Below are 18,550 nucleotides of genomic sequence, written 5' to 3'. Positions count from 1 at the left end.
CCTGGTTGCCTGTTTTGAAGTGTTTGTGGTAAATGGATTTGTGCCAATGTGTTAAATAAAGCTGAATGAGTGCACACATCAGTAAGACTCCATTAAAGTCATCTTCTCTGAACTGTTGCCAAAAGAGCACCCACTGAAGGCACTTGTTACAGAAGAAGAATATAGATTTCAGTAGCAGAGTTTTCAGAATTAGTGTCTACTTGGTCAGAGAAATTGATGAAGAGCAGGCTTTGAAAACATTTAAATGCATGGTTCTCCTTAGTTAATACATAGGAAGGGCATACATTTCTCAGCAGTGGAAGCCTAACTTGCTCTTTATCATCTTATTACTTCTTATTACTTACAACCATATACTTCTTTCAGTTTTATTTTCCATTATGAAATAAATGGTTCTGTGGTGAATAAATAAATTTGTGGAAGGTATTTTATGGAAGAACAGGAGGGAGTACCAAGACTAAGTACTTGATGTATTTGTGGAGTGTGGATGAGGATTAATATCCTATTGCTATATTAAATATATTCAATCAAATTGGCTGTTACAGAAAAACAACTCTGGGGTTGTAATGCTCAGCACACTTACAAAGGAGTAAGGCCTGTTGAACACAGTGGAACTTGCTTCTGAGTTAACATTCATATGATTGCACAATGTGTTTCAGAAATGAAACTTTTCAGGTAACATTTTGTCATGAGTAACACACAAACCCAGCAGTTAATAATGTGTTAGGGCCAAAACACATATTACTTTAAATCTAGCATCTATGTCTTTTTTTCCGTCTTTTTTTTTCTTTTTCTCTAGAGTAGGTACAGCGGGCCTGATCTGGATCATAACCACCACCACCCCTAATGCTATGGTCCTGATCTGGACATGGCCTCTGTGCTTACACTGGGGGCGGGGGGAAGACTTTGCTTTTAGATATTGATTTAAAGTAATGTCTGTTTTGGCCCTGAATCACACAGTTATGTGAAACATGGGCCTTGTGGACTGCCATTTCCCTGTAATGAACATTATCTTCCTAGGGATGAAGTTTATTTATTTGCCTAAGCAGGAAGAAATGGCTATGAAGCCAAGGCTATTTCTGACATGTGCTGCATAGAACGAAGTGATAAAGCTGATTGAGCAAGGCTCCCTACCAGGGTATAAACTGGATCAGTTTGGAACAGTGTTTTTTATCTCTCAAATCACTGAGAACATCACATTCGTACTAACCCTCCAGTTCTTCTGAACCATACATACACCCATGCTTTCAGGCTCCTTGCCTGGAATTGATACTTGTCTGCCTTGCTCTGTTGGTTTCCATGAAGCTTGAACCCCTAGAAGCTTGGATAAGGAGTCCCAAGTTTTTACCCTGAAAAAATACCAACAACCATCGACATCCCAAGATTCTAACAACATTAGAATAGAAGAGGCTGTTGTGGATCTGGCTGGCCTAGTGGATTTTCTTCAGAACAGGATTGCAGGACTGTCTGGAAATTATGAGAAGTCCTTGAATTCTTTGACAGGGGAATAGTCAGGCATGGGGAAGGCAAGCAGAATGTATGACTTTTAGTTTGTTTCTCTTCTCTCTGTGTCTCTCTCTCCACCAAGGATAAAAATAATAAAGAAAAGAACATTAAGGAACAGTCCTTGGACTGTGGACATATGGCTCAAGGTTCCATTTCATAAGCTGTGTTTCACACAGGCGTGCTGTTCTCAGTATGGTAGTGATACACAAGTATACATTTCTTGCTTGTTCTGGAAGTTCTGTGTCTTCCCCGAGGGAGTTACTCAGTAATCGAGCTAGCTAGATGCATTTGAGCTAGCCAGAGAAAACTGAGTGCCAAACCACATATTATTGTTTTACTCTAGAGTAAGTGGATCAGGACCCTAACGGGGGGGGGGGAGTGCCTTTAACCCTTTCCTCTGTTGCAGTTGCAACCAAATACCATTTGCTTCTATCTTGTACATCTGTGTTTTAAGGGCCTCAGGGTGAGGTATCGGGCCAATCATGTGGATGCCATTTTCAGCCATATTCTTTCCAGCTATGGTTTGGACGCTAAGGTGTTCGGGCAGCTGTGGTTTAGTTTCTGAGGCCCTGCCCCTTCACTGACAGAAGTATGCTTGGTGTGCGTGCATGCGTGCGTGACAGAGAGAGAGAGAGAGAGAGAGAGAGCTTTTGTAGTTGTGGTGCTTGCTAACTGTAGAACAGTCTCCCGCAAAAGGTTTGCCTCATTGTCTGCCTTCCCTTCCTCTTTGCCCACTTTTAAGTGGGTTAAGACTGTTTTATTCTGGCAGGCATTTTTTAGTTAAACCCTTTGATGTAATGTTTTTAGTCTACTGGTGGTGGTATGGTTTTATGATGCTGGTTTTACTGCTGTTTTGTTTTGGTGTTAGGATTGTTTTTAAAATTTTCTTTGAGAGAGTAAGAGAGAGAGAGAGAGAGAGATTTACAAGCTGCCTTGAGTTTGATTTTATCATATAAAGACAGAAGATAAATGTCTTAAATAAATAAACAAGTAGAGGTGTTCGTTTTCATCTGCGCGGTTTGCATAAGCTACTCTTTATGTTTCCTAATCTAACTTTGCCAAAACAACCCAAGTCCTGGCAATTGCAAACCTTGATGATTGTACTTCCCTCTTAAGGAGACTTATTAATGGCAGCTTATTCAGAATACGTGGACAGAGTTAAAACTTTCTGATTTAAGCAATGATGATGCACATTGATTGCAACAGGTGTGGAGGAACGGTACACAGAGGAGTGGTAGTGTGATGTCACCTTTCAAGTTCTTGAATGTTGTTGGCCCTGGCTATGTTCTAATGTGGGTCTTGAAGTTTAAAGGGGATGGTGCTGCAATGGTGTTTGGGGATGCAACGGTCAGGTCTTAAGCAATGAAGCAATTACTGTGGTAGAGTCTCAGTAGGTTTATGCATCTTGGTTGCTCCTTCTCATCTTTAGAACATACCTGAAAACTCCTCTATTGTCCAGATGCTTTAAGGGGAATCTACTGTGGACTTCCCATTCAGGATATACAAGCTTCTTACCACCATCATCCCAAGTCAATATTTTTATGAGATTGTATTACATCGTATATTGTATGAGTCTGGAGTGCCAGTAGCATTTCACCATGTTTATAAAGTGATTCCAACATTTCTAGTGAGGTGGCACACTATAACTGGAATGGTGGTTATATCAAAAACAGAGACGTGGATCCAGAGTTGTCTTCCACAAATGGAAGGGATGCTTCTGTTTGCAGATGGACTACAATCCAGCAGAGGTTTCCACTGGAGGAAGGCGGACAGGCAACATTTACTGGTTACCCCTGTGCCACCTGTACCAGAGGGACTCCGAGCCCTTCTGAACAGATTTGCAAGGGGCACTGAGGGCTGCACTGTGAAAGATTAATCACCAAAAATCACCTTCCTTCAGTGGGAAGAACTCCATTCATGGGAACTCTGGCTCCATGCCAGCATTTCTTAAATGTCATTTTTGTGGAAATTGACTTTGTTGAGGAATACATATAGCATTTAGCATTTTTGTTAGCTTTTCCTACACCTTATCTGGTGAGCAATTAGTACTTTGATGTCACTACTTATGCAAGAGCCATATACCATATTTGGGGAATACATTGTAAGACTGATCATTTGGTGTTATTCATTTATGTTATGAATGGATAACCCCTTTAAAAAACTGTCAATATGCAAAACTGAGTTCAGGAGCCCAAATTATTTTTACTTTTTGTAAGAATACATATGATCAACACAGGATACTTGTTAGAAAAATAGGGGATATTGCTGAGTAACTATGTTGACAGTTCCAATTAAGCTTTTCCATTTATCTTAGTTTTACCACTTCTAATTAAAAGGCTTACTTGTAGATTTGCTTAAGAACTAGTGTCTGAATTGCTGTCAATATGCTGGAACAGAGGGAATCTTCTTGTTAAACTGGGACTTGTAATATGGAGCCACCTGCTGGCTATTTTTAAGTTGTAGCTGTGCTTTCTGTTTGCCAGTGAATAAAACTCCAGTCTGTTACGAGTTATACTTTTTGCCGCAAATGAGAAATGCAGGAAACCCTTAAAATAAATACATAAATAAAAGGGTGGAATTGTTCGTTAACCCTCAAAAGGTCTGGTAAATTATAGGTGCTGAGTTTTACATTCTTGCTCTGGAGATCATTGACATGGCATACCAAAATAAAAAAGGCAAATGAATCAGCTGTATTAAACCTATTTTGTATTATTAAGTACATTTTGAATAGAATAATATACAACCCAAATGTTTGCCCTGTGATAATTCTTTCATTAAGTAGTAGGCTGTTTGCTACTTTTCGTTTGCATATAAAAGGTCCCAGGTTGAATCCCTACCATCTCCAGTTAAAGAATCTTGATTAGAAGGACTAGCAAAAGTATATGCTTGAGGCCTGGGAAATCCAGTCATGGTAAGTAAGTTTGCACTGGTTTGGATAGACCCAGTGGAGGCTGGTGGCTCCAATCACAGTGGAGCAGTGAATCAACTCCGGGTTTCAGTCAGAACCAGTCAGAATTCTTTTTTCTCCAGGTTTTAAAACATTTTATTTGCATATTAAAAAAATGTACATTTCAATAATTAAAATCATTTGAACAAAAAAAATGGCACTTGATTAACTGCATTTTACAGCCTGCAGGACCTTGATACAGCTTTGCGTATATTCGTGTGTTACTAGATTACTGTAGTCCCTTTCGCAGGATCTTCTTTCAAGAAACAGGCAAGCTCTTTCATGCCACCAAGACCAAAGCTGGACAGGTAGATGGAAAGGACAGCTCCTTCATTCAGCGTCAGTAATTCTCTCTATTCTTTCTTTGAATGTGAAAGGGGCAGTACAGTCATTTAAACTTTATCCAACCACTTTGCATTTTACAAAGTTAAAACAGCTAAGAGAAGTAAAATAAGAAGGCAATGCTTGTAGAATGGATAGTGCATAAATTGGAAGGGCTGATTTCATTACATTTCACTTGCTTCTCCTGTTCAATTGTTTCTTTTGAAGGCAGTGGGTTTTTCTCTTGGGTTTCTGTCTTAGACTTGTCAAATTCTCAATCTCAGCCATATCTGGTTTGTCAGCCATATCTGTCGATTTATTTTTTACTGTGCCACAAACCCTATGCTGCTCTGCTCATTTCAGCTGCCCTTTAATGCACGAAGGAAGAAGCCCCCTCCCCCCTGCCCCCGGTGCAAACGTTCAACAAAGCAGAGGTAGATAGATAGACAGACAGACAGACAGACAGACTTAAAAAATCACCGGTCAGAATTCTAAAGGATCTATCCAAGGTGGAAAGCACCCTGGATAGCTCCTTTAGAGTTCTGAAGGGTTCTGACTGAAACCTGGAGTGGATTCACCACCCCACTGACATCAAAGCCATCAGCCTTCATTAGATAGTGAAGTATAGTATACTTCACTTACAGTATAAGGCTGCATATGTCTCAATGTACTTTAGGCAGGAAGTATTGGGGATTGATAAGTTATAATTTATCAATCCCCAATGCTTCCTACCTAAAGCATTTATAACTTAGCATCGTATTACCAGGTAGAATACAATATTAGACACATAATAGAACTTATCGCAAAGACTTTGGATTGAAAGCCAGAAAGGCAAGGAAACACACACCACTGATGAAGAGTTACAAGAAGCTGCTGGAGAATTCTGTGCATTTTTCTAACTATTAGAACTGTCACCCAATTAAAGAAAGGTTAGTTGATTAATCATATGGTGATAAGTCCATTTAAACAATCAATTATATTTATATAACAATTATCAAGTGGAAAAAAATTGCATACATGTGTTATATAGCAAGCACTATCTTTAAAAAGGCTTTCCTTCCTGTGTGAGGAGGTAGAGAGGACTTTAAGATAGTGCTTGCTATCTGCAGTTTTTATAAGTACTTCTATTATAAATAATACTTTCTAAAAAAAGATTGTGCCAGATGATTCAGGATGCCATTTTAGTCAATCAAAAGTACTTGTAGTCAATTGCTCTAACCAATTAATCTATTAAGCACCTCAGAAGTACTTACAACATTACATTTTGGCTCCTTGTAGGCATGGTCAGTTGTGATGCACATCCCCAGCTTTTATATGCACAAGAACTTCTCATTCAGTTTGACGAGTGAACAGTCCATTTAAGTGAATGTGGAAGCCTGTATAAACAAGCTCTAGGTGTGCATGTGTGAGTGCCGCAGAGCTTTGAATCAGAGATGAAAATTTGTCCTGTCCTTGATTTTAGGATCTTGAAGTTTGGTTAATAAAAATATTTTTTGTGATGGTTTTGGCATTCTTTATTTGCTTTTGAGTTACTCTTATTTTAAAACCTTGATTTTAATTGGCAGATTGTGTCAGTGATCTGTTTATATGCCTGAAGACAGGCTGTATTGCCTTATTAGACTTTTCTAATAGCCTCATTCTAATCTATTTGAAAAGTTTGCAAAACATGGGACTGCATACAATGTACAAAAGAAAATGAAAAACCTAATTAAGCTATTCTGTAAATCAGTTCCTTGTTTCCGCTACAAGTTTTTAAATGGAACGTTTCCTAATGAGCTCACTGAAGGAAATACTCCGGAAACAATCTTTATTGGAAGCTGGTCTCGTTTTCTCTGAGGTCATGTGGTAACAGTACCTATGGAAACTATTTCAAACTTGAATTATGTTGACATTTATCTTGAATACTTTAGCTTTTAGATCAGAATATTATTGGTAACCAGGCGTCTTCTCTTCAGTTTTTTTCAGAAAATGATGACACATTGGTTTAACAGTGTTTTTGGATCAAATTTATCTCAGTGACCATTTCTGGTTGCTGACACACAAGCGTTCTTTAAAACAGACTTGTCAACTCAAAAACTCTCATTGTGACTTTAAAAATTCCACAGTGCAAATTGTTCCACAAAATTTTGAGAACTTGTTACATAGGAAGGACATCAACAGCTTCATTTTGGAGTTTGGATACCAAAAGTGGAAAATCTCAATTATTGTATAGTGCTGTGTACTTAGGATAAGCATTAGGCACAGTGAGGCAGCTGCCTCAGGCAGAAGGTAGAGGGAGGACAAGGAGTGGTGGAGAAGTGGTGGAGGACAGAGTTGTGTAAGCCACGTGGCCTTCTCTGTCCCACTAAGCCACATGTATCTTGTCAGGTGTCTCTATGTGTACGCATGGGTCATCTGGCCTTCACCCCAAGTAGCAAAATGTCTGGACCGGCTCTGATGTAAGTAGTTCTCCCTTTCCTCTGAAAGCAAAGTTATTATTCTAGGGCTTTGATAATAATCTAATGATAACTCATTGTGTCTGCTGAAACACAAATACATTTTTCCACTTGTAAAACAGGTTTGCTATATTGGGAGAATCTTAAATAACAATATAAAAGAAAGTATATTTGCAGTGCAAACCTATGTATGTCTGCTTAGAATTAAGCTCCCCACTGCCCCCGCTGTGTTCAGGTAAAAATACATAAGACTGTAGCCTTAAATTTTACATTCCAATATGGAAATTACAATATTGCAAATCACATTTTAATACTTAAATGCCACCTTTCAATAATCAAACCATTAATTATAACCGCTGCTTATGTTTCATATTTTAGGCTCTCTTGCTTCAATACTGCAAATCACATTTTAATATTTAAATGCCACCTTTCAATAATCAAACAATTAATTATAACCACTGCTTATGTTTCATATTTTAGGCTCTCTTGCTTTTACTTGCACAACTTTTTAAAACAACATAGCTAGCTGTCCTTCTTTCACTGAGTGACGCTTTGCTAATGTATGATTTAAAAAAACAAAAACAAAGACAAACTTAGAAGGCTTGCAGCGGTCTGCTGTGATTGGGAAACAAGAAGTTGGTTTTGCCAAATCTTTCATTTCACGTAAAAAAAAAATCTTTAAAATATTTGCAAATACACATTCCATCAAAAAAATAAAGTATATGATTCCAAATTAAAATTATACTTGTCATTCCAAATTTCTAAACCCTTTCCTGTTGTCATCTTAGTAGAGGCTTACAGCTGTGAGTACTCCAGTTGTACTATTACTCAAGAGGTCACTTATTTAAGAAGAAATGATGTCATTTGAATAGACGTTCCACAGAATGTAGGTTACATTTTGTACGTATATGCAAGGCCCATTCAGCGATTTGCCTTCATAGGCCTCTAAAGGAATGTACGAAATGCAAAAGTGAATAAGAATTCCCCACAAAAGTGTTTACTCACCACTCTTACCTTGCCCTTGATTGGTGTGGAAATCTTGAGGTCTACCGCTGGAGCCAGACATTAAGCTGCATGTGCACCTGGACTGTTTTTGGATGATTACCACCCAGCATTTATTCAAAGAACCTCCTCCCCCAAATGCCAATTGTATGCACATGATATTCCCTCCACCCCACCCCAAGTTCTCATTTAAATCACAGCAAATCCCTATACTGCTTTGAATTGTCCAGAATGTTTAAGGAAAGTTTGGAATGTTTTTGAGGGGAAAGCGCTAAATGGGCATCTCGTAATAGCAGCACCAATCAGAACATAGAATGGGCGCTTGTACTTCCCTGAATTGTAGCCTAATGGCCAAGCCAGACACATGCGTGTTTAGTCACTGGGTTGGCTAGAAAGTGAAGGTTTGGGTTAACTTAGAACACTAAAAGGAATGCACAGGGGACAGAAGCACCCCCCCTTCCACTGTACCTTCCTGCGCTCTAGGGCTTTAAGGCTAGCTATGGCTACTAGTCCCCATGGCTGTGTATTACCTCTAGTATCAGAGGAAGAATGCTTCTCAGTAGAAGTTGCTGGGAACAGGAGCGGGAGGGTGCTATTGCGGTCATGTCCTGGCTTCCTACAGGTGTCTGGTTGGCCAGTGTGAGAACAGAATGACAGACTAGATAGGCCTTTAGTCTGTTCCATTATGGCTTTCCTAAATGAAGTGCTGGCTGCCAGCCCCATCTTTATTCCTAAGAATGCCCATTCTTCGAAAATAAAAATGGTGGGTGGCTGCAGCCCAACATGCCAGCCACCCAGAAACAAAGTAAGCCGGTGGTGATAGGGAATGGCTTGGCGGGCTAGAATGGGTGGCAGGGAGCATCCTACTTGTCTAAAGGGAGGTGGGGAGTAAGTGGAGGGGGGGTATCTTCTGCCTCTGTGTGGATGTATGTGTTTTGCCTGAGCTTATGTGTGTTCTGCTTTGTGTGTGTATGTGTGTGGGGGGGTAGCCTGTGTATGTTTGTGTTTCTCTGAGCATCTTCAGTTTACCTTCTGTAAAATTAATATTTTGTTGTGCTTTGTGGGTACAAATATGTGATTGGGCATTTAGAATTCAGCCCCAATGTCTGCCTCATACTCACTTTCTTGGTGAAGTTACTTGTCTCTGAGATTCATCTGTTTGTCTTCAGTGAAATGGGTGATGAAGAAGAAAACTGTTCATTCAAAAGAAGGGGTTTATGTTTTGCAATTCAGAGCCCATCTCTGCCTTATTATTTAGGTTTTTGGACCAGTAATTTTTTTTTAGTCTCACCGGTTTGCCTTCTGGGAAACTGATGTTTTGTGACCAGACACATACACCGTGGCAGCCATTTTGTGAAAGCACCCATGACACACTCTCAAAATTCCAAATGTGTCAGTAATCCAAAGGTTTGGGGACCCCATTACTGATAATACCAAGTCTGAGTTGCAGTTTTAAAGTGACAATTATATCTAGAGTTACAAATGGGCATTAGTACTGACTAGAAAATAATCCCACCCAAGGGAATATATTCTACATATATTCTATGTAGGTTTATCTTACTTTCATAGAATCATAGAATACTAGGGTTGGAAGGGGCCTACAAGGCCATCGAGTCCAACCCCCTTCTCAATGCAGGAATCCAAGTCAGAGCATCCCTGACAGATGGTTGTCCAGCTCCGTCTTGAATGCCTCCAGTGTGGGAGAGCCCACCACCTCCCTAGGTAATTGGTTCCATTGTCGTATTGCTCTAACAGTCAGGAAGTTTTTCCTGATGCTCAGCCAGAATCTGTCTTCCTGTAACTTCAGGCCATTATTCCGTGTCCTGCACTCTGGGATGATTGAGAAGAGATCCTGGCCTTCCTCTCTGTGACAACCTTTCAAGTACTTGAAGAGCGCTATCATATTCCCCCACCCTTCTCTTCTCAAGGCTAAACATGCCCAGTTCTTTCAGTCTCTCCTTGTAGGGTTTTGTTTTCAGTCCCCTGATTATCTTCGTTGCCCTCCTCTGAACCCTCCAATTTGTCTGCATCCTTCTTAAAGTGTGGTGCCCAGAACTGGACACAGTACTCCAGATGAGGCCTAACTAGGGATGTACGAAAGTCACTTACCTTTTTGACGGTAAAGTCACCACATTCACGGTGGGAGGGAGGTGCTCCGTCTCTCCCCCTGAAATTCTCTCCGGCCGGCTCCGCTCTGCGGAGATTCCGCAGAGCCGCCGGCTGGGGCCGCCCGCAGCCGGACATCTGGCCACTGGGCAGCCTACAGGGACGCAAATGGCGGCGGCTGTAGCCGCCGCCATTTGTGTCCCTGTATTTTGCCGTGATAGGCTACATAAATATTTACGTAGCCTATCACGGCAAAAAAAAAAACAGTGGACGCAAATGGCAGCGGCTACGGCGGCCGCCATTTGTGTTCCCTTTTTTTTGCCGTTTTAGCCTACGTAAATATTTACATAGGCTAAAACGGCAAAAAAAAGAAGGGAACGCAAATGGCGGCCGCCATAGCCGCCATTTGCGTTCCCTTAGTTAAGCCGTGATAGGCTACGTAAATACTTACGTAGCCTGTCACGGCTTCTGCAGGGACGCAAATGGCATCCCTGTGTTAGCCGTGATAGGCTACGTAAGTATTTACGTAGCCTATCACGGCTATATGGATGAAGCAAATGGCGGCCGCAGATGCGGCCGCCATTCACAAGTCAGCGCGGATGGCAGCAGGTAGGTGCTCCGTTCCGGGCCCATTTCGTGGGGTGGGGGGGCAGGGGGGCTTCGTTCCACCATGGATTTCGGGGGGCCGAATGCACTGGTATTCAGCCTCACCGAGATCCGTGGCGGAATTCTCTGACATCCTTAGGCCTAACCAGTGCTGAGTAGAGGGGAATTAGTACTTCCCAGGATTTGGAAGCTATGCTTCTATTAATGCAGCCCAAAAGAGCATTTGCCTTTTTTGCAGCCACATCACATTTTTGGCTTATATTCAGCTTGTGATCTACAACAATTCCAAGATCCTTCTCGCTTATAGTGTTGTTGAGACACGTATCCCCCATCTTGTAACTGTGCATTTGGTTTCTTTTTCCTAGGTGCTTTACAGATACTTAATGATATGAAGCTTCTGATTCAAAAAATCATAGCTTGGTTCAAAAACTTTGAAAATGCCAATCCCTAAACCATGCCAGTTTTGAGTGAGCTGTGTTCACAAGGTTTAATATTAATAACTTTTCCCCATTTGAATTCAGTGGGACTTACCTCTGAGTACAAGATTGCACTGTAGACCTGGTAACCATTCAGAAAATGTATTTAGTATTTTTCATTATTCTTTACACAACTAACTCAAATATTATTCACAGCTAATTTTAAACAGCATTTGCTTTGCTTTTCCTTTTTTCTCTTTCTTTTCCTTTTGCCAAACTACTCCCTGGTATCATTGGCTACCTAGGCCAACAATGGCATGATTAATTTTCATGCATTTGCTGGCTAGTATATACCCTAATTTCTGGGCCATGGCAAGAAAACCAGCTCTGTCTAAAAATAGCGCCAACTGATCATTTCTTAACTTGGCATATAAACTACAATGTAATAAGTTATGAGGAGGAGCTTAAATTTGACCTCATCCACAAAGATGTCATTCAAATAAAGTTTATGCATCTCTCCCTGCCAAATATATTGTGGGCATAGTTGGAAACCATGAAGCTGAAAAAGACTTTCATAGTTGGCTCTAGCTAAGATCATAGAGAGTTTCCAAGGTCATAATTGCATGCAGATATATGTGTGTGTGTGCGTGTGCATGTGTGCATGCGTGCGTACACACACACACACACACACACTTGTTGAATAGTGTTCTATACAAAACATTAAAGAACCAAATTTCCACAAATGAAGTCCCTATTTGTTCTATGTGGGTAACAATGTTCTTTTCAGAGAAACAAATACTTTAGATACCGTCAAGTTATTAGGAAGCATTACTTCAGTTCAGATAAATTTAAGTTGCATAGATGGGTGATTTCTGGGGGTATAGTAGACAAGAAAATCAAGTAATGTTAAATTCTGTTTCTTTAACTTGCCCCCTGGCTTCTCAAGAAAACACTAGCCATGGCACAAAGGGGCGTTAATAAGTGCTAAATCATGTGGTATGCTGCACTTGGATCCTGTAGTTAACTAAACATTCTGCCTTGCAGCTGCCCGCACTACCAAACTTAGTTTTAGAAAAACCACATGAGTGAAGAGAGTTGCAACAGCAACAATGAACCCTTTAGACTGGCACATTTCTTTTGCGGACTTGTTCCTCAAGGCACAATCATGGCAAATGGCAATAGTTCAAAGCCTGAATATGTAGCAAGCAGTTATTGAAGGGCTGTTTTGTGTCAGAGGTAACAGTGTTATCCTCATTCTACTGAAAACAGGGGAGCCAGGAGTATTACTTGGGCAACCAGGGATAAAGCATAAACATTTATTCTGAACTGTCTCCATGTCTTCAGGGGTCTCTGTGACCCCAGAATATTGCTCCGTGAAACTTTTGTCTATGAATATTATATTTTTATTTTTTTAGAGACAATTGCTTGATCTTGGTCTTAGTATGTTAAATATGGCTATCCCACTTGCAGTTACAGGAAAAGAAGCTGGCTTGCATCCCTGACACAGACTATGAAAATAAGGCACAGTCGGCTTTGTTGTGAGCTACTGGGCACTCTCTTTTCTCCCCCTCCTTCATGGGCCTGCAGAGGGTAATGTGCTAATGGAAGAGGGGATACTTGGGAATACTGTGCTGATGACTGAGGCCAGCCTGCTTTGCTACAAATTAATTGCCAAACAAGCCATCAAAATCAATGGGAACACCCTCCACAGAGTACTGAAATCCAATTGGCTCCATAAGTTGCTAGGAATGGATCAGCCTGACTATGATGAAGGCACAGATCCATGTTTTAAAGAGGTAATGATGTTTCTAGGCAAAACAAAACCTCTAAAGTGTGTCCTGCCAAGTGTGTGGGGCCTTTTTATTTTGCCGTGAAGGCCAAAAGTTTCCTAGCTATCCCCAAAGAGCTAAGCTCATCATGCACTCTGAAATGGCCAAAACTGGGAGTTGGTTGACCTCAACTCAACTGCTGCAATGAGCTGAGCAAGGGAATCTCTTGACACGCAGGCTGTTTAATACACCAGTAGGGTCTTTCATCTGCCACAAGGCTCCAACACTAGAAATATGCACTTTATTTTGAAGGAATTCACAGACCTACAACGTGTGAGAGCTGCTGTACCATGGTGTAATCCTGTACAAAGAGAGAGAAGGGGTGTGTGTGTGTGTGTGTGTGACCAACCACATAGGTCTTCCAATGTACATGGTTCTTTCTGACCCACTATTGATCTCCCTCCTAGCTGAACAATGGTAGAATAGGAAGAACACATGAGCCAAGGCATTTTTACAGATCAGTGCAACTCTTCCTTGCGCAAATTCTAGCTCTTCCATTACTTTCCTTTACTGCCATTTTGTCTGAAAAGTGTCATCCAGGAGACCTTTTCTATGTGATTCAAGGTGTGGCTAACCCAGGCTGTCTCCAGAAGACTGAGATTCTGAAAAGATAACCCTGAAGGTGACCTAAGCATTGCTATCCTAATGTAATTAGTTTGCCTTGGTGGAGAAAAAATGAACAACTGCCTTTATGTGTGCTGCAGATAGCTCAGCCTCTAAAATCACTCTGTAGAGTGTGTTAAAATGGTTTTTGTGTTGAAAGATATAAAATATTATTCCCATAAAGTTTTCTATAATGTTTATGAGCCCTTGAGGATGACGTGTGGGAAAGGGTTTCAAAAGTACTAGGAAACTTATGGTGATAAAGTAGGCAGAGACATGTCCTGCAATGTAATAACCTGTCTGAGGTGCATAATGACTCCTTCTAATCCTTTGCTGTCTGGATCTTGCTTCTGTCTTCTCCCGTGCAAGTTACCCTCAACTTTATTTCTTTCATGGTTGATAAAATGATTTTTTGTTTTCTTTGAACAGGAAAGTTGATTGTTGGTGCCATAGATTGTATCACCGTGTAGGCAGAATGGAACAATTGTATACTTGTTCAGCATTCTGACTCGTCTCCCCATTCCCCAACGGGCCTCAAAAATCATTATACCTAGGGGGTTGTTCTGGGCACCATAACTTACTAGTTGAAGCCAGGTCGCCCTCAGTTTCTTTCTTCTCAGGGTTTCATGTGGGTGCTCTATGGTTTAGCCAACAAATAGTAGCAATGACGAGTGCTGCACTGAAAATGGGAGGCCATTTTAAGAACTTTTTTTGTATTCCCCTTTATTTTGTATTTTTCACATAGTTCTTATTTCCCCAATCTGCTGTTACTTCAGCAGTGATGATGATTCACCTTCTTTACTATGAGACACTAGCCAATCAGGCATAGCGTGATGACATCATTGAGGGCAAAAGAAATCTTCCCATCCACAAAACTCTGAATTGCACAGGGTGCGGGGGAGAGGACACATCCCTATTGCATAGAAAACTATGCTGATACTCCCTGCACTTGTGGTTTCATTGCCTGCTGGTTCTGCATAGCAGGACTCTTGCCCGAATCCTGCTGTCATCAACTGCAGTTACACATGAGTAGCTGGAGCTAAATGTGAGTACAAATCCCATTAAAAGCAATGCAGCATTAATGGACCTCCTCAGTCAGACGTAGATCCAGATATCAGCTTTTGTTATGACATTATTTTCTTTTTTCATGGATCCTTCCCAAGTCCTGGCAACTTTGGCATTAAAAATCAAACCTCACTTGTGCACAGTACTAATACAAGTACTAGTACAAACTGCAATGCCTGTGGTACTGTGAGATGGTTAGGTACATTGCCTTCCTCTTTGCTGTCTCTGTTTCTCTCTGCCCCTTACCAGCTGGGGTCCCTCACCTCATCCACTTAGGAATTCAGCAGCCTAATCTTTATATCAGCTCCACGTGTCCAGAGACCAGCTGATCACTGGCTTCTTAGGTTCCATGAGATGCTGCTCTAAACCAGTACTGGGTGCCTCACCATGTTCAGCATAGCAGACTGAAATGACTACATTTGTGTCTAGACTTCATCATCTTTAATGTTATTTAGTGAGTATGTTGATTTATGAAGGGAGGACGTGAGGAAGAGTTTAATATTGATTGCTGCCTCTAACTGCTTTGGGTTGGTTGAATTTATCCATTGTCGTGAGTTGCTGATTTACTGAGTATTTTAAAACAACAACAAACAAACAACAATTTGTGGTTCCTTACAAATGTCACTAATCTTGCCCCTAGAGTTTATTGTTCAGATTGCTTTTAAAATATTTCTAACACTACGTAATTTCTGGCCTGGAAATTCTTAAGACTGAACAAAGCTCACTTTTCCATTTTCCTCTGCTGGATTGACCAGTTCGTTTGTGATGTTGTTACACTCTGCACAGCATTACTTTACACCTTAGTTGTTTCATAGTTTCAGCTTTTAATAATGTATCCTTTCCATAAAGTTAATTACATAGCAGAATATTTAAGCTATATGATGCTGAAATTTTTATTGTTCTCCAAAGGATCGCATGTCAACTTTTGTTTTTAAATAACACAACGGTTTCATTTCTAAAAGGAATAGAATAAAAGGGTGTATCTAGTTTTCTCATTAATTCTGTCCACATATCTGGAAAGCAATAACTGAGAGTCTCATGGTTTTATCAGGGCCAGTAGGAGCATTTCCACACATTTCAGTTGGACGCCCTAATATTAGCGTGCTTAGGTTTTACAAAATGCCATTATTTGAAACAATAGTCAGTATCCAGGTATGTCATACAGTTAGCGCAAATGATGTTGCGCTACTGGAAATTAGGGTCTCAACTATACAGAAGAGAAGAATCCAACTGAAGTTACATTTGTGCAAGCATGGTTGTGCAAGCAGTTTTCCATAACACTTGTGCAACCAGTTGTACAGCCTAGGAACATAGGAAGCTGCCTTATACTGAGTCAGACCCTTGGTCCATCTCGCCCGGTATTGTTGACACTGACTGGCAGTGGCTCTCCAGGGTTTCAGGCAGGATTCCTTCCTAGCCCTACCTGGAGAGATCAGGGATTGAACCGGTGACTTTCTGCATGCAAAGCATGTGCTTTACCACTGAGCAATGGCCCCTGTTGTGCAATGCGTTGTGCATTCCCATTGCGCATTCCCGTTCTGCATTCCCGTTGTGCAACCAGTTACGCAACTGCCTGCACAAATGTTATGGGCAACCTCTTGCACAATGGAAAGATTCAACTAAGGTCCGCTAGCATTACTTAAGTTTGTGGAATGTCACTGTTGGATACTGCCCTGTGTTTTTAATGACATAACATTCTGTAGGGGACAACAGTGATAACCCTGAATCAATTTCCCAATGTGTGCAATGAGAAGTCTGTTTCTTGCCTTGTGGATTCAGGCCAAGGCTTTTGACTTGTGTAAGATACACTCTTGGAGGATTATAAAATTAGTACTTAGAGAAATTAGAGAAATGTTTTGTAATGTTTTGTCTTAAAGATGTGCTGGACAACATGCCAACTAAGGACGCAATCCTATGGCTGCTAGACAGCAGCTAGACCGCCATAAGATTTTTCATTTTCTGGGAACTGACCTCGGAGCCAGCGCTCCGAGGTCAGTTTCCAGAAAACTGCCTCCCTGCCCACTCCCTTGCTGCCTCGTAGGCAGTGTGGTTCATCCCTCTGGCTCCGCGTTCATAAGAGCAGTGCAGAGTGGGAGGAAAGGGGGTGTTCCTGGGGACAGGAAAGGGAGTGCTGGTATGATGCTTCCTATGCGCCATCTGGCCTCCCCCTCCCCCACTCTGAGGCATCATAGCTAGACAGCTGAAATCAGCCATCTAACCACAAATGCAGCATGGCCAGAGTGTGGAGGAAAAAATTCCCTCTGTGCTACGCCCGTCCTGCATTGGATAATCAGTCACCTCTGAGTTTGGAGGCAGCCAACTATCCCACAGGATTGCACCCTAAGGGTTGTATGCCTGATTAGACTCAAGGTGAGAAGGAGGGGTGTGTGAGTTTTTAAAATCTGGAAGTGAGAAACTTCATTCTATTTAGAATCCTGTGGAAGGGAGGATTCTACTGTCACAAGTTAACGGAACTCAGCTCCTACCCATATATCTCCTGGGCTTGTTTAATAGTGTCTGGGAAGTGTAGTAGCTGCTCTGGGTCCCATAAGTAACTACTCCATGTTTTTCCAGTAGTACCTTGAGCTACCCCAAATCATGCCAGGGTATCTCCCAGTTCATCAAGCATGATCTTGTTTTACAAGATCTGAGACTTTCAGAAGGATTCATATTTTGTAACCGGGAGAATTAAATAAACCACACCAAAGTTTGGTGCTGGTTTAAATGCTATAATGCCCAGAGGAAGGCTGCTGAAAAGCGTTCCATCTGGCAGTCTTCTAGGTGGCTGATGTAACACATTGGAAAACCTCTTGCTATATGTATGTGTCAGCTGCTCGTCGATGTGAAACATCTCCATGCCAGTGCTACACATCCCCGGCGTCAGCTGGCTCTGGCATCAAGATGCTGCATGCATGGCTGAGGTGGTAATGGGGCTTTCAACATTTTGGCTGCTCTGTGTAGTGTGCAGAAGGCATAGGGTCAGTAACGAGCTAAATCTGCCCGAGTGCTTGAAAAGCATGGAAACCACATTATTTTTTTAAAAATTTGATTTGTTCATTTCTGTTTTTGGAGGTGGGTTATCCTCTACTGTGTTAACATATTATGATGTTCTTTTATTTTCTTTTATTGCTACTTGTCTTTCTCCTGACTGCTGAGCTTTGTGTAAGAACTGGTTAGAAATGGTTACGTTGTTGAACTAGAACTGGGGAAACTCAGGTTCAAATCTCTGCTCAGCCATGAAGCTTACTGGGTGACCCTGGGCCAGTCACTATGTCTCAGCCTAACCTATCTCAAGTGTTGTTGGAAGGATAAAATGGAGAAGAGGAGGATCATGTATGGCCCCTTGGAAGAAAGGCAGTATATAAATGTATATATTCCTTTCTTTAATTTAAAAATAATATATCCTGCCTCTTTCTCTGAGAAACAATTTAAAACAACCTTTAAAATCCAAATTAACAACAGCAATAAGAACAGCTGGTACAAACAGCAGTTAACTATAAGGAATAAAAACAACAGCCAAGGGCTAAAAACAACACCCAAGGGCTATTAAAATCTTTAACCAAATGCCTTCTTAAAGGGCCAGTGTACTTTTGGTGCCTGACAAATCTCTGTTGGCAGAGCATTCCACAAGATGGGCACAGCCACAGGGAACGCTTTAGTCATTGTGGCTGTCTGGCTGCATGAGGCTGGGGGATCTGAAGTAGTGCCTTAGATGAT

The 18,550-nt window shown here is 41.2% G+C and overlaps 1 protein-coding gene and 1 pseudogene across 1 annotated transcript in view; one reads left to right on the top strand and one right to left on the bottom strand.

Annotated features, from left to right (window-relative positions):
• Window positions 1-18,550, top strand: part of SLIT3 (slit guidance ligand 3) — a 693,114-nt gene that overhangs the window by 248,119 nt on the left and 426,445 nt on the right. The window lies entirely within an intron of this gene.
• LOC146354319 (thymosin beta-4-like) lies at window positions 4,887-5,077 on the bottom strand (annotated as a pseudogene).

The sequence above is a fragment of the Heloderma suspectum genome, chromosome 2, assembly GCF_057233095.1.
Source record: "Heloderma suspectum isolate Gila_16-S chromosome 2, 16-S_ref, whole genome shotgun sequence".
NCBI classification, from domain to species: Eukaryota; Metazoa; Chordata; class Lepidosauria; order Squamata; family Helodermatidae; genus Heloderma; species Heloderma suspectum.
Note: the sequence above shows the minus strand (reverse complement) of the source record. Positions and strands in the feature narration are given on the sequence as shown.